Raw genomic sequence first — 25,799 nt, 5'->3', positions numbered from 1 at the left:
TTAATCTGCAATATATATACTTTCCGTGACCTGGTTTTAATGTTTCATGTGTATGTTTTTGCTTATAATGCTAACACGAAATCACGTAGAGCGGAGAAGAATCTGGTTTTAAATCAATGCCGTTGGCTTTCATACCGCCATTGTGTCCCGATGGACTGTGCTCTTACACAGTCTTACTAGTGTAAAGTAGTTCACTCATTTAATCCGACGTTATTTTTTTTTTCATCTCTCATATGTTTAAACCCGCGTTTGATATCTACCTTTAAGTTGATTATCCGATCCTGGGTATATATTATATTCATTGTGTTTCATCGTATCACTTTTGATATGAGCAAAACTGAAGACACAGTCATGCAATTCATGCCGGATTCATTCATTTTTTTTTTTGACACCCTGAAACCACACCCACATTTCTCGTGATGTTTTTTTTTCTTAATCATCTTCTTCTGCTCCTCCCGAAATCACTAAGTCTCCAATGACTCATATTTTGCGTTCGCCACTGTTCCTTTCGTTCCCAAGCCAACCCCTTTATCCGTCACTAATTGTTTTCTTCTCTTGTTTTTGTTTGGTTGTTTGATTGTTTGTCTGTCTGTTTGTCTTTTTTGTAATGCTCGCCAGGGTAATAACATTAAGAGAAAACCAGAAGTGTTAAAGTGATAGTATGAAAAGAAAATCGACAAGGTTACTGCCGTAGCTGGAGTTTTTATTATTTCGGGCAGGGTTTTAGCGGTTACGCTTGTTAAACTTGTTGAAGTCGCGTTGCGACGGGAGCCTTTCTTCGGGATATCGTAATGTTTACGATTCTTGTGTAAGTGTGTTAACTTGAGCGATATTGTTGTGTAAATATTAAGTTATACATGTTGAGTTTCGCAAGCGTGCTATATTTTCTGTATCTATATATTGTCTATATTCAATTTCTTGCAATTTTTTTATATGAAAATATTTCATCGAGTTAATGGGCAGATGACGGTTTAGCGTGTTTGAATTCTACGGTGTATCTGTATATGTTATGTTTTTCCTACTTTTAGCAGAGAGTAATGCTATGTGCTTTATTCTTGGAGCTCGAACAAGATGTCCGCCTAGTGACGTTGCTATTGAATGTTGTGTCATTTTCAAAATGAATCATGAAATGCCGTTATCAAGTGAAGATATTCTGTGGCGATATGCTTTTTCGGACAAATTTAGGATGCTTTTTTGGTGATTAAATCTCTCATAATCAAAATAATGATTATAACAGTGAAAACGATGTACAACACGAGCATTGTGATCTGTAGCTTCGCCCTTTTTATTAAAAAAGAACATAACTACAAAAAATAAAGTATGTAGCCTTATCGAAGTTGAGAGCTGCGATGTTATTGCCTATCGTTCGATGAATTTTACGTCGTAATGGTGACTAGTGATTATGTAAGTTTAGTTATATTTGCGAGTCACAACTGTTCCTGTGCTTTCTTTTCGCTATAGTTTCGATCTAGTACTCTGTTTATGGAAAATGGACCAAATAAAAACACAATCGTGACAATCCCCAACCATACTTCGATACACATCTCGAAATCTCCCTCATAAATGGCAATACTTCATGTGTATCAGATGACAGGTGCTATACATTCAGGTATTACTAAAGAATAAAAGCCATCCGCACAGCCATGGAGGCTATCTGTAGCAATCGCCTCCCTGGAATCGCAATGGGGGAAAAGTTTAGAGATTGGTTACATGTATTTAATCTATAAACATCCGAGTATTAATACAGTTCAGTCACCTATCAAGTATTCCTCCAAGACTCTTAACAAGGGACCAAGAGAATGTATAACGGGATTAAATTCCATGCACTCGCCAAGAACTTTATCAAAATAGATACCCCAGCCTGATAGATTTTCCTCCTTCTTCCGCCCACACCCAGACATTGAAATAATGCTAGAAGTAGTCAATTCAGTACGCTTCGTAGAGTTCCAATAGGTATTTAGCCGTAGTCAAGCATTATACTGCCTTTTTTCAATATTTTGTAAGATGTCATAATCTTTGCAATTTAGCCGTTTGCTTCGTGGGTTGTGTCGCTCTCGTATTTATTTTTGATATCTTCGAATTGAATCGTATTGGCAATGGTGCATCTCTTAGTGTTTATGCATATTTCTATCAATGTATCTTAGAATGTACTCAAAAGTGTAAATGCTGTTAGCCTAATGTGTTGTAGTTCTCCTTTTGAACAAAGTGATCGATGATTAATGTCCCCAATATTGGCATTATGGAATGCGAGTTGTGTTGTGGAAATTAGCGTTTAAAACGACTAATTTGTTGTATCTAGATTATACATATAACGTATGTAATTTAAATTCGCAATTTGTATGAATTGCACGATTGCTATCTGGATTTTTCTCAAAATCTGTGAATATTTATGCAAAGAGTTTTTCTTCGCCTTCTCGTTAATGCTTTTGTTTCATTGGCATTTTTTCATTTTTTTTTGTGTGTGTATAGCAAAGCTGCTATTGACAACCACATGCAACTTCGAGCAAGTCGTGTATACGTCTAAGAAACAATGTCAAGCTTGTTATGGGGCAAATTCCACCTTAAACAACGTTCACCTTTAAAAACCCCATTCTCAACAAGTGTTTTGACTATACATTGTACTACTACTACAACAGCTAAATCGGGATTAGCCGTGTTTTGCTTAAGCATGTAACCACCATTCTGTACAGAACAGACGGCATGCGCTCCCCAAATGTGTCATTAAGGAGTGGATTTTCTTAAATAATAATTGAGAAAATGGAATACACAGAATATAGTCTGATGAGTTTTGGATCTTTGTATGATTTTGTGTTGTTTTGCTTAGTTTTGTACAGACAAGCTGTAGACCAATAGTACAAGTTGCAATCTCCATGGAAAAATCTCAGCAATACACAATAATTATGCTCCTCCCTATGTTATGCTTCATGTCTTTGCGCATGGCATAATTACAGACTTTATAGCAAAAAGGTTCTGAGGAAGAACTAGTTCACATTTCACAATCTGGCACAATATGTCTGGATTATCGTACGAGTATGTACAAGTATGTGTTTGTGTGTGTATCTCTGTAAGTATAAGGATAATATGTCGTCATGTATATGTACGTATGATGTGTATGTCCATATGATATATGTATATATAATATATCATATTATATACATATATATAGGGGGATACATGTCTGATAATTCCTGCTATGTCACTTTGAAAGTGTTAAAGTAAAGATATGGTTCTACACAAAAAGGAATGTGCTGAATTCATTGATGTGTATTCTGTACGATTCTTTATTATTACTTGTTAACACTAATGTAATAACATGGGAAACATCAAAGGTATTTCATTTCTATTATATATTTTCTTGAAATAAATATATGCTGCTAAAGAATCACAACACGTCTACTGGGTATTGAGCTCATCGTGTACATGACTATCATCTTCGATACTGTCACTTACCAACAATCAACGATTCACAATCGTTTCAAGGAAGAGGAATGACAGGCATTTCAATATCAAGACAGAAAGAAGAAAAAAAAATAATTTGAATATTATTATTCAGAATTTGAGACTACACCCGATCCTGGAGATTCATGGTAGAAAATTCTAATAGCGCGACGTCTTGGCTATGTGTGTGTGTGTGTGCGTGTGTGTGTGCGTGTGTGTGTGTGTGTGTGTGTGTGTGTGTCTGTCTGTCTGTCTGTCTGTCTGTGTTTTCAAATGAGGACATTTTTGGCATGTAGTGTTCTCAAAGTGACAACGAAGAAAATACTTATGTTTACAGAGCACTAAATTACAAGAAAAAAGAGAGAAAAACTCTACATGGTGAATTCCGTACATCCATTACAGTAGATAAACTTACAATGAGAAACACGCTTAATACAACAATATAACGCTTCTTACACCTGTAGTTTCCCCAAACACCAACTAATTCTTATATCGCGACGCAGATGAGATGCCTTAGTCAGTAATGACTGCTAGTACACTGACTTCGATCCTGGTTTTCCAGTTGCGAAACTACTCAACCGAGTTTCGCTCTTACTTAACGAAAAATCATCGTAGACAGCAGAACTACATGTACTGCATTTAAGCAAGCAGCCGCAAAACCTATGGCTTTAATTAAGTTCCAACCGGAGGACTAAGATACCAAGATTTAGTTACCTTGGGGCCTCCCCTGGCGCTGCTAAAAACACCGAAACTGAAAACCTCAAGATTGAGAATCCATAGTCTTACCCGCTAAGCCAAAACAGCCCAAGAAGCAAAACACAATGCTCTGGGCAAACTTCAGTCAACTTCTGTATTCAATCTATCAGGGATGATGTCTGAGATGAGCGGATAATCTTTATCCGTATCACCTTCCCACATGAACCTTAAAAAGCAAATAATCGTCCGCCGATGAATATCTATCCACTGCTTTGATGACTGTTCGGAGAAAAGGAGAAATTGTGAACTTTGGATGTCATTATTTTTTAATGGCAGGAAGAGACTCAGGTCGGATACAAATGACGTTCTTAAGAGTCGAGCTATGGCATTTCGATACAGTCATTTATTACTCTTTCTTATCCTCAAAACGAGCACACCCATACCAACAGCAGATGAGGACAAGAAGTTGAAGAAGAAAACAAGATTAAACAAACAAACAAACAAACCAACCAACAAACAAAGAAACAAACAAACAAACAAACCCGCATTGTTTCCAGAACGCCAATGCTTGAAGCTCGATTTGGTCACAAAACGATAACACTATTAAAACCGCCTATACCTTGAACCAGTTATCACAAGTAAAGAGTTGTAAATCTGAAACTTATACCAAACGAGTTACTGAGCCAACTGATCCCAAGACCAAGATGTATACAATATATGAAGGCAAATGAATACACGACATACTTACAATCGAGACGCTTTGCGCTAAAGTACAATCATAACAAAACCGATGACTATACATAATACCAACCTGAATACTTACAACTGTACGAGTAATCACTCATCATGAAATCAAACAAGCGCCTTGCTCGCAGTGAGTTTAGTACAACAGGCGCGGCTACAACTTGAGTCGTAAAATTTGACACAAGTGATTTCCCAATTGAAGGACCGATTATTCACCCCATGAATACGTGAAATAATTGTTTGTATATATGTATATGTATATGTATATGTATATGTACATATATATATATGCATATGTATATGTATATGTACATATATATATATATATATATATATGTATATATATATATATGTATGTATATATATATATACATATACAGTGTATATATATTATGATACTTGTAGTCCGCGTGTTGGTACCAGTCCAACAGTGCTATTCATTCTGAAAGTCAGAATTGTCATTGTCATTGTAATTGTCATTTTCAGAATTGTCATAGTCGACCCTGAGGAAGACGAATGTATTCGTCGAAAATTTGGTCTGAATAAATAGCACTGTTGGACTGTCAAAATGCATTACCACTCTACTTCGCATGGGCGTCACCGGGGGGGGGGGGGGGTGCGTTGGGTGCGAACGCACCCCCCTTCAGACCCTGAAAAAAAAAAAAAAAAAAAAAAAAACTTCAGTCTGCGAGCGACCTCAACGCCGGACACTAAATGATTATTATTTTTTATCTATTTATTTATTTTTTTGAAATTTTGCATCGGGGACAAAAACAAAGAAAAGAAAAAATCGTGGGCAAAAGCAATTCGCACCCCTGGTTCTGGCAGCACTGATTTTATACATAATTATCTTCTAGTGCAAGTGTATTCTATACAGTGTTGACTATATACATAGATTTTGGACATCCTTCCCATACTTGGTCACTTCGACGCCACCTCGCTGGTCATACCTCCCCCAGTCATGAACATAAACCGACACCCTTGACTACCAGTGGCGGATCCAGGGGGAGGGGCGCACCGGGCGTCTCCCCCCCCCCCCCCCCGCCCCCTCTTAATTTCCAAAGCGAAAAAGTATAGCTACAAACGGCAGTTTTTGGACTGTAAAATGTCAAAATTTTTCAAGCTCGCTCGCTGGCATTTAGTCGTAATGCCATTCTCCTGAAGTTGCTGCCAGTAATTGCCGGCAGTTCCACGCGGTGCCCCCCCCCCCCCTTACTGCAAAAAATATAGCTACAAACGGCAGTTTTGGGACTGTAAAATGTCACAATTTTCAAGCTCGCTCGCTCCGCTCGCTCGCATTCAAATTCTCCTAATATTGCTGCCAGTAATTGCCAGCAGTTGCGCCCGGTGCACCCCCTCAATTTCGAAAGCAAAAAAAGATATAGCATCAAACGGCAGTTTTGGGACTGTAAAATGTCAAAATTTTCAAGCTCGCTCGCTGGCATTTAGTCGTAATGCCATTCTCCTGAAGTTGCTGCCAGTAATTGCCGGCAGTTCCACCCGGTGCCCCCCCCCCCCTTACTGCAAAAAATATAGCTACAAACGGCAGTTTTGGGACTGTAAAATGTCACAATTTTCAAGCTCGCTCGCTCCGCTCGCTCGCATTCAAATTATCCTAATATTGCTGCCAGTAATTGCCAGCAGTTGCGCCCGGTGCGCCCCCTCAATTTCGAAAGCAAAAAAAGATGTAGCATCAAACGGCAGTTTTGGGACTGTAAAATGTCAAAATTGTCAAGCTCGCTCGCATTTAATCTTTATGCAATTCCCCTGATGTTACTGCCAGTAATCGTCCAGTTGCGCCCGGTGCGCCCCCCTTAATTTCCAAAGCGAAAAAAAATGTAGCTACAAACGGCAGTTTTTCTACTGTAAAATGTCAAAATTTTCAAGCTCGCTCTCTTCGCTCGCTCGCATTGAATCGTTATGCAATTCACCTGATGTTGCTGCCAGTAATTGCCAGCAGTTGCGCCCGGTGGCATGCGCTCCACCCCCCCCCCCTCCTTAATTTTCAAAGCGAAAAAAATATGGCTAGGAACGGCAGTTTTTGGACTGTAAAATGTAAAATTTTCAAGCTCGCTCGCACTTAATCGTTATGCAATTCACCTGATGTTGCTGCCAGCAATTGCCAGCAGTTCCGCCCGGTGCGCCCCCTCCCTTTATTTCCAAAGCGAAAAAATATGGCTAAGAACGGCAGTTTTTGGGCTGTAAAATGGAAAATTTTCAAGCTCGCTCTCTTCGCTCGCTCGCATTTAATCTTTATGCAATTCCCCTGATGTTACTGCCAGTAATTGTCTGCAGTTGCGCCCGGTGCGGCCCCCCCCCCCCTTAATTTCCAAAGTGAAAAAATATAGCTACAAACGGCAGTTTTTCTACAGTAAAATGTCAAAAATTTCAAGCTCGCTCTCTTCGCTCGCTCGCATTGAATCGTTATACAGTTCACCTGATGTTGCTGCCAGTGCCAGTAATTGCCAGCAGTTGCGCTCGGTGGCATGCGCTCCCCCCCCCCCCTTAATTTCCAAAGCGAAAAAATATGGCTAAGAACGGCAGTTTTTGGACTGTAAAATGGAAAATTTTCAAGCTCGCTCTCTTCTCTCGCTTGCATTTAATCGTTATGCAATTCACCTGATGTTGCTGCTAGTAATGGCCAGCAGTTCCGCCCGGTGCGCCCCCCTCCCTTGATTTCCAAAGCGAAAAAATATGGCTAAGAACGGCAGCTTTTGGACTGTAAAATGTAAAATTTTCAAGCTCGCTCGCATTTAATCGTTCTGCAATTCACCTGATGTTGCTGCCAGTAATTGCCAGCAGTTCCGCCCGGTGCACCCCCTCCCTTTATTTCCAAAGCGAAAAAATATACCAACAAACGGCAGGTTTTTTTTTTTACTGTAAAATTTCAAAATATTCAAGCTCGCTCGCTCCGCTCGCTCGCATTTAATTGTTATGCCTTTCTCCTGATGTTGCTGCCAGTAATTGCCGGCAGCTGCGCCCGGTGCACCCTCCCCCCTTTATTTCCAAGGCGAAAAAATATAGCTCCAAATGGTAGTTTTTTTTTTACTGTAAAAGATGAAATCCTAGCTACGCCGGTGCCCTTTCCCCGCTTAGTTTCCCTCAACAACAGTAAAAGTCTAGGGATTGAGAGCTTCCTATATTCCAAATGTCTGTCAAAAAAAAATCTCGTTACATTAGGGTCAAAACGCACCCCCCTTGAAAAAAAGCTGGTGACGCCCCTGCTTCGTCATCTTATATATATATATATATATATATATATATATATATATATATGTATATATATATACATATGTATATATCAAGGGTCAACAGTAGAGGTGGCCCGGTCGCCAGGGTACACCAGAAATAGATGTTGGGTCACCATCTTTTAAGGGAAGATTTGTTTTGGTAGCCCGATGTATCGGGCCATCGATTTTCATTGTTGGGCCGGTCAAGACACTGGAAGGTAAAATCTTTTTGTATGACAACGTCATCGCAGTTCATGTGGAAGGGGGGGGGGGGGTCTAAGAGATCCCCACCCAGTCTTTCGGGGATTAATACCATTAGCTCTCCACGGAACTTTACAGTTTCTTGGTGATGATGTGCCAACCCCTCAACATACTCATTATGTGGTACAATCTGCACATAGAATGTTATTTAAATCGTCTCTTTAATATAATCAACCGTTCAACAAGATATAAGCCTATCCTTTTTACAATTTCAACATTGAAAAATCATTCAAGGCTACCAAAATTTAATGTAAATTGCAAAGGATATTTTTTTTCTATTTTACTCAAATTAAGAGCTGAAGAGGGCATGTTTGCATAGATTTCTATGCGAGTAAATGGGAGGATGGCAAAAATGACAGTAATTCAATTTAATTAATTCAAATTTGCGATTGCTTATGATAACTCTTGTCTGGGAAAATATATAAACACTCAAATCTCTTTTTCCATTGCTTATCAATTCAACGAATCCTTTTATTTCAAGATTGTCTGAATTTATGCTGTTTATAATCAATTTGAGGTGGAGATTCGTTTTACCTTACTTTGTTACCCCACATACGACATTGTACATTGCTAGTGGGCCTGTTTGAAAGTGACATGAAAATCAATAATCAAGAAATCAATGTTTGCTTAATACATGGTGCATGTGATGGAAATTGTAGCAAAAATACACAGTTATAAATCACACTATGACACAATTAACACGAAACAACAGTATATATCGAATGGGATGACATAGTAACCTGTTCTGATATTGTTATCGAGTATTTCTGTTTCACCGGTCTAAAGTAAAGAGGCTAGAAAGACTGTGTATATCACGAGTGCAGGGAGAGCCCCTAGCTGCTTTGCTCTACCAGTTCCTGTTTCGGATGCAACGGTGCTAAGATGAGGGAGCTCGGTTGTTTGATCTGATCCCTCTGGCGTCGTGTCTGCTACCGATCTTGTCTTCATCGTAGTCGGGTTCACAGTACTCGTGGACGTCATGAATTCAGTGTTTTCCGCAGGACATGTCCGTGACCTTATCCGATATCCTTGATGGCGTCCCGACATTACTCCTGCGAGTTCTTGCAATGAGTCGCCAGATGCGTTAAACGCCGCGGACTGCGAGTTCACCAGGTCCGGGGTGAGATGACCACCGTTCCATCCACCCACGACCATCAGGATGTACTCTCCGGCCACGGCGACCTCGGTGCGCCCGCAAGACGGGTTGGGACGAGCGGCGTTCATCCCGGTCACGTTCACGAGGCCGCCGCTGTCGGACAGGCCCCTGACGATATCACTGGAGTTCATCCTCACGCCGAACACGCACGCGACGTCGACTTGCGCCGTGTACGAGCGCACCTCCTGCCTGTCGACACGACGCCTACTGAACACTGGATGCAAGGCGGTCACCGTGCCGATCAGAACGACGTCGGTGCGCGAGGTCCGCGTGGTGAGATTCCAGGGCTGCCAGCCTGCCCCTGTGAGACAGGCGTGGGAGACGGCTTGGAGACATGAGAACCAGAACAGGACGATCAAGGACAATGACGTCATTCTGGTAAATGCTGCAAAAAGTAATGATTTGAAAGAGGAAAAAAAATTGCACGTTCAAATGGTTGGAGTTGGGGTCTTTGTGTATGCTTGTTTTGGTTTTAGGGATGTTCTTCGTGAGCTCAGATTATAGCATTCTGTCACTTAAGGCAGATTATTGGTCAGTCATAGACGAAATCATAAAAACAGAAGAGCCAGATAATAACCATCTCGGTTACGATATCACACATGTCAGCATTTAGAGTTTTAAAGCGTTTGCATGAGATTAGTCAGCGATCTCTATAAATTAATCATAGTCACATCAATCGAGCAGAGTACTACTAAAATGACTTCAATTTACTTTTTGGCACTTCAATGATAAGATTGACTCTGCCATAGTTAAATGCATAGATTGTATATTTCATGTCAGTAAATGATTCTCAGAATCTACAACTACGAGGGAAAAATTAACTAAAAACCATTAATAAACTCATGAATGTCGTTTTGAACAAAAAAAAAAACCATACCAAATGTTAGTTGTTTATAGTGAGAAAACAAGATAAAAGAAATACGCCTGAAGTCATTTTTAGTACTGACTCACAGAGTCCTATCCCCTCCACTGCCCCTCAAACAAAGTCTGAAAAGTCTGAAACATATTTTGAAATGTTCCCATAATACTAAACATTCTTCCCCTCACGAAGCAGACCTGGAAAAAATATTAGCAATGAATTTTCATGTCTGCGCAGTGCGCTAATTCCATCCTCGGTTTACAGAGCCTCTTATCCATGACATCGCGAACTAAGAGGTTCTCTTCGGGAAAGTTTTCAACTCCCTTTCTCCGTAATCCTTGGAGGACCCATTAAAGACGCATCACAGAGTCACGTTGTCCGACAAGGCGAACATTGTCTGGCGGCAATTAATGATGCACCATCCTACCATTCTTCTCTGCACAGAGGCTTGTCCAATTAAGGTTAATATTTCCTGAAAGGCCTTTAAATATGAAGATGAATTTTATCACTTTTACCGCAAGAGCCTCTGCCAACTTTAAAAATCCTACCCAAGAGCGAGGATTTAACATGGCGGCATTACCTTTCTAGTGACGATTACTAACTGGCTAATCATAGCTCATATCCTTTCGATGACACACCCATTTCTATGTCTTGTCAACTGTCAAGTCATTCTACGAGTTTTCTAACGCTCAGACAGAGAATGGATTTGATTCCATGCCAACCACCGCACACTTTTCACTTCCCGTGGCTCGGCTTTAGTCGGGTCATCGACATACCCTCTTTAAACGAAGGAAAGGGCAAAAATAACACTTCGCATACTCTTGCACGAGTATATTCTTCTTGTGTGTTACGTTTTCCCAGCGTTTCTCGCATGAAACAAGAAAATAAGACGGGCATGACGATCGGATATCTTATTTTCTACAAATCAAGCCAACTCACACTCACAAAGCAATTATTATGCTCCTTTACTCCACCTCAATATATCTGTTTGACAACATTTGCAGCGGATTCAATCCCTTTCATAACTCTCTAAAATTAGTAAAAAGAGGTTCCATTTATCCCCTCCCCCGCCCCGAAAAAAGAACGTACACAATTAATGTTGTTCAATACCGATGCATCAGGGCTGTGTGAAAAGTGACTCTCGGGTTTCAGCACTAATTACAAAAGATATTCCAGAGTGATTTTTTTTTTGTACTTACGATTTGATGTGATGTGAAGGCTCCCAATATTATATTTATGTATAACAGCTAAAAATATGACGCTGAGATCAAGTCGCTCTCCTGCTTCAGGTTAATAATTGTTCTCGACAGTTCTAGACGGAGTAAGTTTCGGGCAGCTTGACAGGGGGCAACAGCGACACGCTTTAATAGTCCAACACGGTCAAGTCCACAGTCCGGCTGATGCTTTCACTGCTACAAACCGTGCGCCGCGATTGGTATATTCGCCGCAGATAATCGAATGCAAGAATGTGACGCGGTATATACAACTACATTTCTTCGTCAAATCCTGTCACCCTGACCCCAAGAGGCTTTTGACGCTGGGCTCTCGGCAGTGAGGATTATACTGTGATGGGGAGGGAGGATGCAGCCTTCACCATCTCATCTCCGCGCACAGCTCAGGGGGATGTAACCACATTCTGAATCGCACGACACTATAAAAACGATTGGGCGTGCTTACGAGCTGTCGTGTGATGATTCGGCCGAGGTCATGCTGCACAGCTCTTAAAGCAATTCGACTTCAGCGATGATCACGTCATGTTTTCAGATTACAGTGATTAAAATCAAAATAAAAGACGATAAGAATTTCTTCTTTGGAATTATATGTAAATTCAAATTTGCAGTATCCATTTATTGACTAGATATTGACCCTTAATTGCTGCAATTTGTGAAGTGTTCCTCGACTTTGATCGACATCCCCAATTATATTCTCGACGAAAACAGTTTAACGTTTCAGATTATGGTGATATTTTGGGCCGTGCGGATTATTTTACTCAAATTTTGACCAGAATGTATATTCCGTTTGAATCATTGTTTTAATAAATGAAACATTTCTTTTGTGGAAGGGCCGGGTCTCGTTTTGTTTGCATATATCTCATTTTCACGATCAGGGGAACGATTTCAAGAGACGATACACGATAAGATATTTTATAGTAATTTAGAGAGTAAATGGAGGGGTACTTTTCAGTGTTTTCTGTTGAAATTTTTCCTGCGGCAATCGCTACATTCCACGTAACAATTTCACATAATTTTACATTGCTTACTTGCAGCCTGCCGCTTTGAGACCACCATACGCTACGAGAAATTGATTTCCGTGCAAATATAGAGTGTGGGATTTTTAGTGAGGGCTATCAAACCTTTAAGGGTGAGATGGAGACCGTGAATGGCTAGTTTACATCCTTCCCGTCCCCCGACCTTCCGACCAACCAACGTATCACTCCCATCCCACCCCTCCCACCATCACAACCCCACCCGCGGTCAAGTGGTCAATTTCACGTTCCACGACGACTATTTGTTTGCATCGTAACCAACCTTGACTGGTCAGTGTATGTTTCTTTTATGTCTCGATCCCTTAAGGGCCCACTTTTTGTTCGATGCAGTTTCACCCAAATAATGGTCAATATTTGAAGCCATTGCCCCTTTCAGATCGCAGATTATTGTTGCTTGCATACGAAACACGCAGACTGGTTTAATGATAAATTGAAAATAATAATATCAAACTGTAGCAAATATCTATACCATAGGGGTTCACTGAACCCTAACTGTCTTTTCCCCCTCGTAAAAAAATCAACTGAATCAGTTTTATGAAGGAACGAGACTTTATCGTCGCCTTTAAGGTTACAAAAGATTTCCTGACCTGTATGGGCTCCATTTTCCCAAAATATGTCGTCAGTTGTTCTACTAGAAAATGAAATAAACGTCCATTTGAACAGATTCTGAAAACTTCAGAATGTGTATGTAGCCATTGATGTGGTATCAGCGCCATGAATGTTGATTTATTCGAAAGACTTATGATGTTGTAGCGATTTATTGACCGAAACGTTATTGATAGGCACATGAAACACACCCAAATGCGGTTCATATAACCACATACAAGTGTGCAAATAAACACTTGTCATTAAACAATTCAGATGAGGTGGACCCGAAAGTCATTCAATACTATCGATTTAACTCCCTGCGATGATCGAAAGATCGCTGCAATCACACACAAACAGCCAATATGTGCATACAGCAGCACAAATCAGAAACACTGTGGACTCCAAGTTGAGTGTTGTTTCAATACTATCGATTTCAACTCTGCAAAGCATCGAAGAATAGCTGCATCACGGAAAGCAAGGACGATGATAGCCTACAGCAGCTCCCGCACTCCCCAAACTGTATCAGGATGAACGGGTTTCTTTGGAAGGGGTTCCACTTTGACCTTGTTTTCTCGCCGGTATAAAGAAAAGCCCGGTTTACCCGTCAGGTATGGCATCTCAAGAGATGTTCTGAGCTCTCCTTCCCGCTGTCACGCCATAATAAAATGTTCGCGATGGTTTTGAGATCAGCGAAAAAAAATCATTAATCGTTTTGAAGTCAGACACCCATCATAAGGTCGTAAACAGACCTTGGGAGGTCATTACTGTTATTAGGTGCTATCTCAAGATTCACACGAGTAGTTATATACGTGTTGACTGCAAAAACATTGAATACTTTTAGGGTGCATTTAATACGAGATTCCTTTTGTCATGTATATTTTGGTAAAGAGTGATGTCTATGGATATTCCTGATCATTATTGCTGTCGTCATTACCTTCCGTCATTGTTGTTTAATTATTAGTCGTAGAAGCAAGAATGGCAGAATAGTGATAACAGTAACAGCGCTATCTAATATCCCACTAACATAACTTTATCATATACTGCTATTTTGTTGTTATCGTCATCATCAGCGGCAATGCTATTACATGTTGTATTTTCCAACCTCTTTCTCCGAGGGAAATGTTGGCATCGACGCAGAGAGGACATTCTTCCTACCAATCCACTACCACCAGTGGTTGCTGTTATTGAATTAACCCTGTAAATTCTGGACATTTCGCTGATCTCTGATAGTGATATAAATCTTCATGGTTAAAAAGGAATGCAAGAAGCGTTGTGAAATCATCGCTCTACTTTCCAATGGTTACACTCTACAAATATTCCTTATTTGATATGCCTTCGAAAATTGCCGGGTATTAAATTAAAAATGATGGTGCATGCAGATGACAGCCACTGATATAATGTAGTCGCAATCATGATCGTCACAATCAAAAACGTCATAACGACACTCATGATTAGGTGATAATGTTTACGGTCATGCTCACTAGTATCATGGAAATTGTCATGGTGCTAAAGCGATCATCCTTACTTGTTTTTATGTACAATAAATGTTCAAATCTGCTGTGTCACTTTGACATAAGAGACAAACTAACCTATTGTCTTGCTAGTGGTGTGCTTAAACAACAGATGAAAAATGAATAATGTAAACCTTCATTTAGTTATGCGTATTTCGTAAGTTGGTTATCTTTCCTCTGGAGTACAGTTGTACTTGAGTTTGGGCGATGGTGATAAAATCCTGAACGGATTTTGTTTTTTCGATTGAAAAAGACTGGTAATGGAAGAGCGTGTTGAAAGCATAGATTCCTCCTATAGAAATGACCAGCGACAAGTGGTATAAACTATGCCAGAGTTAACCTTGGCATTTTGATAGTTTTGTTTTCGTCCTTTTCAAAGTGACAGGGCATAGGAACGCCTAAACAGGGATGCCATTCGTTTGTTGGATTTTTACTTCAGCACTCCACTCACGTTTGATTCATCCTCCTTTTGCCTCAGGATATGCTGAGTGTACAGATAGTTGATGTGAATTAGTTCATTCATCTAGTGTGATCCATAATGGTCCAGTTTTACAAATCACGATAGTAGACTTTATTCTATACGCGTTTCTCATAAAGAGAAGATATTTGGGCTTACTGGACTAGCACAGTGTCTTTAACTTTTATAACTTATTTTGTTTTGTTGTTTGTTTGTTTTTTACTGCGAAAAATGAAAGATTGAATCCAGTCGACCTAGTGCATTAGATCTATTTGGGTGATACTTCTCAAAAAAGTGAAAGGGAAGAAGATAGCATTTGAGACAATAATAAAACCCAGAAGCAAAGCTGTAACAGATAATCGATCAGTTTACCACGCAATTGTTATATCATTGCATTTTGTTAACCTTCAGGATTTCATATTCGTCAATAAAAACAAAAAGTTCTGCTCTTCACATGTTTCATGTTGATGTTTCCCACAAAGAAAAGTGACTCCTTAATAGAAAAGCACAAACAATAATTTTGAGGTAAGAGTGTTCTCCAATTTGTCTTCCCTCCGTACAAACCCATCTGCTTAACAAACTCTTCCTTTCATTCAGTGTTTCTGTAGTTAGGGAAAAGCCATATCGTTTTAAGGTTACTTCTTCTATTCTCTCTCTCTCTCTGTCTCTCTCTCTCTCTCCCCTCAAACATACAGCCTCTCCTTCCACCCCCTTTCTCCCTCCCCTTCTCTCTCATACAGAAAATTTAATATTGCAGTGAGTAGTATATGCTCTCTCTTAATTCTTTTCCTCAAATATTTCTGGTATTTATTAGGGTAAAATACAAGATGAAACTTTAAAAAAGAATTCACCATTGAGGAATACCATGAAAAGACTCGACTCGAGTGTTAGCGAGCCAACCCAATTGATTTCACATTGATGAATCTATTTGATATAATTATACGTATCAAATTTGATATTAAAGTGCATTCGAATTATGGCTACACGCATGACAGTGTTGACAGTCTCACTTTAAGAATGTCGTCCGTCTCTCTCGGAAGCAAAAAAAAAAAAAATACTTGGATGATGAAAATAAACCTTCTCGACGGCCCTGTAATCGTTTCGAAATTACTTCCAAGCACGAACGAGGCCGTCTGAGGTCACGATAATGACCTGTCCTAGTCATTTGACCCTCCGGAGAGGTCAACAGACGGATGTCAATTCTGAGAAATGTCATCTTCTATACTTTATATCATTTCCGCTCTGAATAAAATCAGGTTTATTTCATTTTTTATTCTACGTCCTCTTCCGCTATGTTTACGTGGCAAAGCTATTGCACAGTGAGCGGAAGTACTCTCTCCATAATAACAACTCATATTTGATGTAGTCTTTGCAATAAGTTAAAGAATAATAAGAAACTGACTTTCAATTTCAATTTCGGTTTATTTCAGGATTTTTTTTTCTGAGAATACAAAGTACAAACAAAAGTGCAAGTGTACCAACGAAATTACAACAACAACACACAGATTCGGGTAAAATAAAATTTTCTAAGGAAAGGAAACTCTAACAAACGCATTCAATAAATCAGTTAGACAGAAAATGCAGTAAATTATTGCATTTTCTTTTACCATGACATGCTTCAAGCTTCAGGAGAAGTCACAATAATCATACATAATGAAGCTTCAGTGATGAGAAGACAACCCATGTGTTCCTTACACATTTTGAAACCAAAATTCATGACGCAGCATATCATCGTTTCATATGATTATCAGAGAGGATATTGGGAACTGACAAAAGGAGAGAAGAGAAAAAGGAGGCAGATTAACGTGGTAACTGACAAACAAACAAACAAACAAACATACATATACATACGTACATTCATTGTATAAAGTTCAGCATTCATCTGTGAGCAGTCACATGCCACACCCAGCATATGCAACAGATTAAATACACGGCAAATTAAAAACGTCGCCATTCTAATTAGACAAAAAGGGTCAAGGGAGGGTATTGAACATTCCAGAAAGATCAACCATCTGTTAACATTCTCACATCATCTAAGACTTAAAACAATGTGACATGGAAGAACGTTAGGGAGGATAGTGATTAAAAATTGAACATTCTAGAAACATTGACCATCTGTTGACAATCTTACATCATCTAAGACTTAAACAACGTGGCATGGAATAACGTCAGGGGAGGCTATTGATAAAAAGATAGAACATTCTAGAAACATCAACCCTCTGGTAACATTCTTTCATCATCTAAGAATTAAAACAATGTGACATGGAAGAACGTCAGAGAGGATAGTGATTAAAAATTGAACATTCTAGAAACATTAACCATCTGTTGACGTTCATGGGAAAAAAAATCACAGGAACAAATCAATCATTCTATTTCAACAGGAAGCAGGATTTTGTCATTCATGTAGTCCATTCTGATCCATCTTTATACATAAGGTAAAAGACAGAGGGGGAGGAGTATAGACTTTTTTTCTTTATTTCTTTTACTCTTTATATACTGAGTGAGGAATTTGTACGTCCCTTTGGGCACTAAGACGTAGTGGAAAGGGGCATTACAAATGCCCTATATTATTACTAGTTTTGTAAGATGAAAGAAATGATCGAGAAAAGAAAAGAAAGGAAGAAAGAAAAACGGAGAGGAGAGAGGGAAAGTGGGACAGAAAGAAGGAGACAGGGAATAGGCCCTCGATCAAAATGATGGAATTGAACAAAGCCAAAGCCTGCTTTCTTAATCATCTAATCTTAAGAGTGATGATGAACAGAATTGAGCATTCAATATTTAACCATCGATACACCGTGGATGAGTAATGATGCTCATCCACGAAACATAAATAATGCACATCAACTTTCTCCAACACCGTACCACTGACTCCCCGAGTCCTCAACTGGAATATCGATGAAACATACTAACGAATCTCACTGTCTTCAGAATGAGGGTGATCAAAATCCAATTGAGGGGGTCGGTGCAATATAGTGCCAACCCACACAATAGTCATATTGAGATAAAATTGTTGAATGTTTGGAAAGTCCATACATTATACATTTAGAAAACATGAATGCATACATTTTTTACCATCTTATTGGTTGAATTCAAATATGATATTTTCACGGAGGTTAGAGTGAAAGATAAGGATTATGAAAATGCATGTAACTCAATTTTGACAAAAGTGTGGGTTAGCACTGTAGGGTCACACCCATAAATATTTCCCCATAGGGATGTGTGTTATAAATCAAATTTCAAAAAAATTCTGTAAAATAGCTGGGAGAAATGAAGTATTTCAGCTTCACTAACCTGGATAAGTGAGATATACCCTTTCATCCATCAAATTTTCAGGGTGGATTCTTCAGTCCAAATTCTGTCCAGGGGTCCGCAAAGCCAGACTACGAGTTCTTATCACTCAAAAAATCACCTATTTTCCGTACACGTACCCAATGAAATATAGTCCCCTCAAATTCCATCAGAAAGGCTTTCATCTTCCAACCAAAATGCAGGTTGTAGAGGAATTCATACTCAATATCTACAGCTATTCAGTTTTTTGCCAAACTACACCATTGATTTTTAATCAATTTTTTCCTTCATTTATTTTGGTATCTTTGGTACGAATTTGTGAAGGGGTCTGGGACATTCCATTGTATTTACGGGTGTGAGCCCTATAGTGGAGGTCATATTTCTCATTTGACTTTTTAACATCATAAATGTGTTTTTGATGATATTTGCCCCTACATCATATGGGAAATTAAACATTCAAGGGTTATAAAGCTTCTCAAAGGGACACTTTTGAAAATCATGCCGTTTTTTTGTTTTTTTTTAAGTAAATCTTGCAGTGTTGATCAGTTCTTCATAAGATGAATACATAGATGCAGGCAGTAATCCTTGATTATGGAGGTGTCATCATCACCTTATTGCCTACAAAGTACTTTAAAAGACTTTGTTTTGTCAAACAGACTAACTTTATGAATTTTGACCTGTTTCAGTGGTAGCCAAAACAAAGAAATACATTAAAATAACACAGTCATTCAAAGTTGTGTGATACTGATGACTGCTATATACATGTACAAAGATCTAGTACCACAACAACATAATAAGAAAACAAATTGTAGCCAAGCAGAGGTTGGGGGGGGGGGGTAGAGGAGAGGGGTAGGGGCGGGGGGGGGGGGGGAGGTAGGAAGGAGAAGGGGGAGGGAGGAAGAGATTTGACACAATAGATCAACATAAACCAGCAGAGCTTGTATGGGATGAATACTTCCCATAGACTTGTGTGCATTGCATGCATCCTCTGTAAGGCTCACACCCATAAATATTTCCCCCATAGGGATGTGTGTTAAAAATCAAAATTTCAAAAAATTCTGTAAAATAGCTGGGAGAAATGAGGTATTTCAGCTTCACTAACCTGGATAAGTGAGATATACCCTTTCATCCATCAAATTTTCAGGGTGGATTCTTCAGTCCAAATTCTGTCCAGGGGTCCGCAAAGCCAGACTACGAGTTCTTGTCACTCAAAAAATCACCTATTTTCCGTACACGTACCCAATGAAATATAGTCCCCTCAAATTCCATCAGAAAAGCTTTCATCTTCCAACCAAAATGCAGTTTGTAGAGGAATTCATACTCAATATCTACAGCTATTCAGGGTTTTTTTGCCAAACTACATCATTGATTTTTAATCAATTTTTCCCTTCATTTATTTTGGTATCTTTGTACGAATTTGTGAAGGGGTCTGGGACATTCCATTGTATTTACGGGTGTGAGCCCTATATTGCACCGACCCCCTTAATTTCAAAGACCCCCCATATTCACCTGATTAATGTTTGAGCACGTCAGGCAATGATGAATGTAGGAAGAGCGTTTGAGAAATGGTACAGATTTGCGGCAATCAACGTGCACACTGATACCAATAGAGGGCGTCGTAACGACCTCCTGGGTAGAGTACATGTACTTACATTAGAAGATACAGGAACTTTACTTGTTGGTTCCTCTAGAAGTTTTCTATGCCATTCAGTACTCTAAGCGCACACAAAGGGTGTAAAAACCTGCATTTTTAAATCTTGTTTTGACTTCAAATACAGTATACTGTAGTTTCTTGTTTTTCATCGTTGTCAGTGTCATTATCACAACGATTGTTATTGCTAACACCCACAAGCATGATAAATAATAAAACTTTAAAAAAAAACACCTAAACGAACAAAACGCTTTGGCGTTCAGACAGGTGTTGTGTTGCATGACTGATCAACCGTAGGGGGAAAACGGGGGGGGGGGGATGTCAATATCAAGTGGTGATGACTCAGGCATGTAAAATATGTGACATTGGGGGTCATGTTTTGATGTAATCTCGCGATAATGACCCAGGTCAGACTGCCCCAAATATACAACACAGAACAAGGTTTTGATTGGTTTTGTTCACAAAACAAGAACTATATATTTTTTTCGGAGTGAGTTAACCGTGATTGGAAGTACTAGTAGTTGTTACCCAACAAGCAAATACATCTATTGCTATAATCATAGCTATCTACTCCACAAAATAATATTTTGTATATTCATATATATATATATATATATATATATATATATATATATATATATATGTGTGTGTGTGTGTGTGACATTTGTAACAAATCATCATTCTTTCTAAGAGTTTGGTGGTGTACCACTAGTCTCATCGTGTTCAAAACCCTTTCTTGAGATTCCCATTCTATCGGTTGCATGTCTATGTCGATAAGTACAAAATTTATTTCCTTCCTTACTGTTTTGCAAATGACGATTGAACATGGCTTATGTACCCCTTCATAATTCGTACATATTAAGCTTTCGACTTAACACGCCCCTTTTAGTCTGTTTATCTTCTACATACTTCATGTTGTATAATTAAAAGCTGTGGTCCTGTTTTGAAGATTCTGAAATGTATTCTTGACATTATACGATGCACTTTAGAGCCGGACCGTTTTTTTTTTCTTCTAAATTTGAATATTGAAATCATTGCTGTTTTCAACAATTCAACAATTTCCTTCAATTGTTTATAAGTAATACTAAACTTCCCCATATTGCCCAGTCTGCCCTGTCGATGCTACGGAATAGCCCTTATAGTATTTAACAGCACTCTGTTGATTCGGATATCGGTATATATGCTGAACGAGGAAACCTATGGTTGCGCAGACGACGAAGGATTCTTTGTCATTTGGAAGTAAGAGCCATCTTCAGCATACTCAGCATACAAAAAAAAAAAAAAATCAGCCAGATTATTTGGCATCGCCATCACTATTTTGCACACTTTATTATGATGGTGACCGTTTATTGATTTTTATTACGCAGTGGGAATGCATATAGTGCGCATTCCCTATAATATAAGGTGGAAATATAATATAAGGTGGAAATCACAGTACGGGTGGAAATGAGCTGCCTGGCGGAGGTCTGCTTTCTCCCAGTATTTTTCTTTTGGTTTTCATCCTTTCTATTTACTGTTGTGTTTCAAGTGAGGTGCTTCTTTACATGCGTCTGTATCATCGTCTCTTGGGCAATATCACTGGGTTTGCTATTGCAACAAATGTGAAGAGGGGGAAAAGGCTCCCTAAAACCTGTTTGGTCATTATAATCCTGTTAGTGAAATTACATGTGTATCACACAATAACATCAGCGAAAGGTTTTCTTTGCGAAAAGTTTCAATACAATTGTCCGACGAACTCCCGCACACCGTTATGAATACTAAGTTGTAAAAACCAGACACGGATTACAACTACGAACGCATACAACTCCGCGCTGACATTTCGCGGATGCGCGAATGAAAAGAAGTTAATCGATGCGCATTATCCAAATACTAGAGAATGGTGTATTGATTTTGCCCCACTTTGGGTCGATACAAGTTGGAAGCAAACAAAGGGAGTGGTGGTCTTGTACAATTCAGTTATTCATTCATTACTGAGGGATCTGCGTGTAAGGGCCTTTCTTGTCTTGTGTTTGTGCTGCGCGAATAGAGAGAGAGAGAGAGCTAGCGAAAAAAAAAAAGAAAGGAAGGAAGGAAAAAAGGCAGAGCGCTGAATGTTTCTCGCACAAACAAGGATATAGCTATGGAGTCTCCCTCATCCAAAACAGCCACGTTTTGTTCATTTTGACGGAATTTTTATTGAAATTCGGATTGCTCCTCTCGCAACTGCTTGTGTAAGTGTATCAAAAGACAATTAATGAACTCCTTGAACGTGAGTTCACCTGGCACGTTTTCGTCTCGGAAATCAAGGGCTGTCGTACAGTAGTTAGGCTGCCGGTAACACCGTCGTCAGGTAACTTTTCAGCAATGCTTTCATGTATAATCGGACTAGCACAACAATGATTCGCCGGGTCGCAGAAAATGATCCGGGATTGGATTGTCAGAACTGGACCCATTGGAACCATAACTATGTAGACTGAGAAACAGGTAAGACTTCTTAAGACGTCTGTCAGAAAAATGAGGGCATGACATCACTTATACTACATTTTGCAAAAAGAAATGGCTTTCACGTGTGTTTAGTATATCTAAATAAACTTTTTTATGAAAAGTGTTCCTTTTCTTCATTATTATTTCATATCGTTTTCCATGTGTGTGCCTTGCTTATATCCCTCCCCCTCTCTCTCTCCCTCTCTTTCTCGTACTACCCCAGTAAAATCAAGAATTCTATAGTCATAACGATGCATCGCAAATCATCAATTCTTTCACATCCCCTTACACTTTACTATTACAGTTAAATAGCTGAATCTAAAAGCGCGTGAGCTACAAACAGTAAATTTGAACGTCCAAGTTCCTTTTCAAAATTTTCCAACTAATTTCATTGCATAATGAATGCTCTTGTAAAATATCAACCCTATCATCTAGGAATTACATTCGATACAAACATGGCGGGGGACATTGAACATCAAGGCCGCTGTTGGCCCTTTGGTATGTAGCTGGCTCACAAGCATAAAAGCTCGTGTGTATTCAGTAATAAACAAGAAGGGCAAAACCTCATCAGCTTCAGTTCAATTGATTCATTATTATTTGTCCATGTAATGGGTAATCAATTTGTTTCTTGGTTTGCTTATGGGACGCACACAACTGGTTCTGAATGTATATCATGCATATCGGACATTAAGTATGTGTCAAAAATAAAATCATCGACTAATTATATCACACAATAAATTATTACTTTATGTGATCCATATCATGTACATATACGTTTTAGGTAGATTAAAAAGGTATAGCTATATGAATAGAAATACAGTCACTTGAATGTATACACGACTATTATCATAGAGAACAAAAAGAAATAGGCCTATGTACAAGCTTACAATATAAAGACATACCCGATTACACACACATATCATATCATACATGTGAAATAAATGATTTCCTTCCTTTTTTTTTTTTGGCGGGGGGGGGGATGTTCCAATAATGAGCGACAGAATTAAAATTGATATCATTTTCATCATGACGTTCAGTGGTAACAATATTTCCATTTACTAGAACAACTGACCTTAACCGTTGTTAATGTTTGGTTGAATCTTTGAAGAATTAGCCATCAGGGAAACACATGTACATTTTCAAATTCCATGTCGAATTCAAGTTGACGAAATACAGTGTTTACTAGTGACTCAAACTGAACCTCATGTGATGAAATGTCAAGCCACCGAACGAGACACAATCTAAGGGCATGCTACAGATGAAGAAAAGGATGAAAATATATAACAAAATTAAGAAATGTCAACGTGTTTACAAACATAACAAAAACGTTATAAAATGATTCATGTTTCAATCGAGTATGTGGTGTGCAAAATTGATAACAAGAACATTTACACGCAGTTGGTAAATGACAACCGACAATAATACGATTACTATTCGAGGTTATTACCTTTGCATGCTACTGGTTCTTAAGGGTTTAGCTTATAACTAATATTTTCATCACAAACAAAGAGCACAAAAAGATACAACTCACAATTTTGTTTTTATTTTCCCGCATGTAGTATGTTTATAAGTGTAATTTATACTTCAAAACCCAATTTCTAAGCCCTTTTGCTCAAAAGTCATTCGTTAAACTTTATATGATCTGATTATTCTCAACGTTTTTGAAAAGAAAAGTCAATTTGAATCAAACAGAATTTAATAGATTGGCATATTCCCTTTAAAGCATGCAAAGCAAAAGTTGACTGTTTTTGACTTCATGCGTCAAATCTACGATCAAGAGAAAATAACCCCGGGTGTTGGCACAAAATCAGTGTACGATAATCAACATTTGGCATTGTGAGTTAAAATCCCCTTGGGATTTCAAAGCCGGATCTATTTCACGGGGAAAATTTCTTCTTCTCCCTTTCAAAACATATTTGAACCCTTTATTCTGGCTTATCATCTATACCATACATCAACGTCATTATACATGGTTCAATGCGATACATCAAATGAGGGGTTCGTATTGATTTTTACTGAGAACTTCTATTTTTCTTGTTTGAGGGGAGGGGCGGCAACGGCAGAGGTCAGAGTTCAATATAAGGAAAAAATTATTGTCCTCAGAATAGAGCTTATGTATTGGCCGCTTCGTTAAGTGGGAAGTGACTTTATGTACAGTCTGACATTATCAAATGGAGTCAAATTAAACAACAAAAATAGGATAAGTTGCAAAAATGGACACGCATTCAGAAATGTGACGAATGTTATAACAAAGGCGATCCGTTATCGCCTCAAATCTCACCATGTAGATTATGATAGCATCCATATTTTCATCAATGGCTTTGTAACGACAAACCCCTGCCCTTTACAAACGGAGATGTGAAGAATGTAATTTCGCCCCTGAACTTCATGTTTAAAAAAAAAAGAAGAAAATTTGGTGAAAATTTGTGGACAGGACAATGACAAATGACTTCACATGATTTGTTTGTTTATGACTGTGACCGATATCACTGTTCTCAGGGGGAAAATGTGTAAGGGCGGAATTTCTTAACCCTCTTACTTTCAATCTGTACAGTGAGTTTAATCAATACACTCTCACTGTTATGTGTGTTTGTATATACTTACTCTTTTTACTCATCAAGTCACCGAGGCCAGATGTTTTTACGCACTTTGAACGTAGGACCTTTGTTTGTTTGTTTTTTGCACCTTTTCAAAGTATTTATACAATTACCAACGTAGCGTACATTGTAACTGTTCATCGCAAGAAGCGCGTTTGGTCAATGACGGCAATAACCTGCCATGCCGTCAGTTGTGAGGAGTTAGATAAACAACGATTAAAACCTCAATCTGTTGAGTGATTTTGTGTGTATGTGTGTTTGTGTGTGTTTGTGTGTGTGTGTGTTTGTGTGTGTGTGTGTGTGTGTGTGTGTGTGTGTGTGTGTGTGTGAGCATGCGTGTGTGTGTTGCCGAAGGGCTGTTATTGCAAATCATTATTCAGTGAAATTTAACACTGAGCAAATATGGCTTTGCTGTGACTGCGACCTTCTCTCACTAAATCAACAAGTCGATTTTTATCGGTGGAGCACGGCTGTCTTTCATTGTTATGGCAATGTACTCCTCTCTCCCTATCTTCCTTTCTCTTTCTCACATGCTTTTCTCTCTCTCTCTCGTTGTCTTGACGTCTCTTCCTTGTCTGTCTTTAAATATATATA

Source organism: Diadema antillarum, unplaced genomic scaffold (genome assembly GCF_040938485.1).
Source record: "Diadema antillarum isolate AM-2024a unplaced genomic scaffold, OU_Dant_1.0 seq00000221_RagTag, whole genome shotgun sequence".
Classification (NCBI taxonomy): Eukaryota; Metazoa; Echinodermata; class Echinoidea; order Diadematoida; family Diadematidae; genus Diadema; species Diadema antillarum.
The sequence above is the reverse complement of the archived record's forward strand: the minus strand, read 5'-3'. Positions refer to the sequence as shown.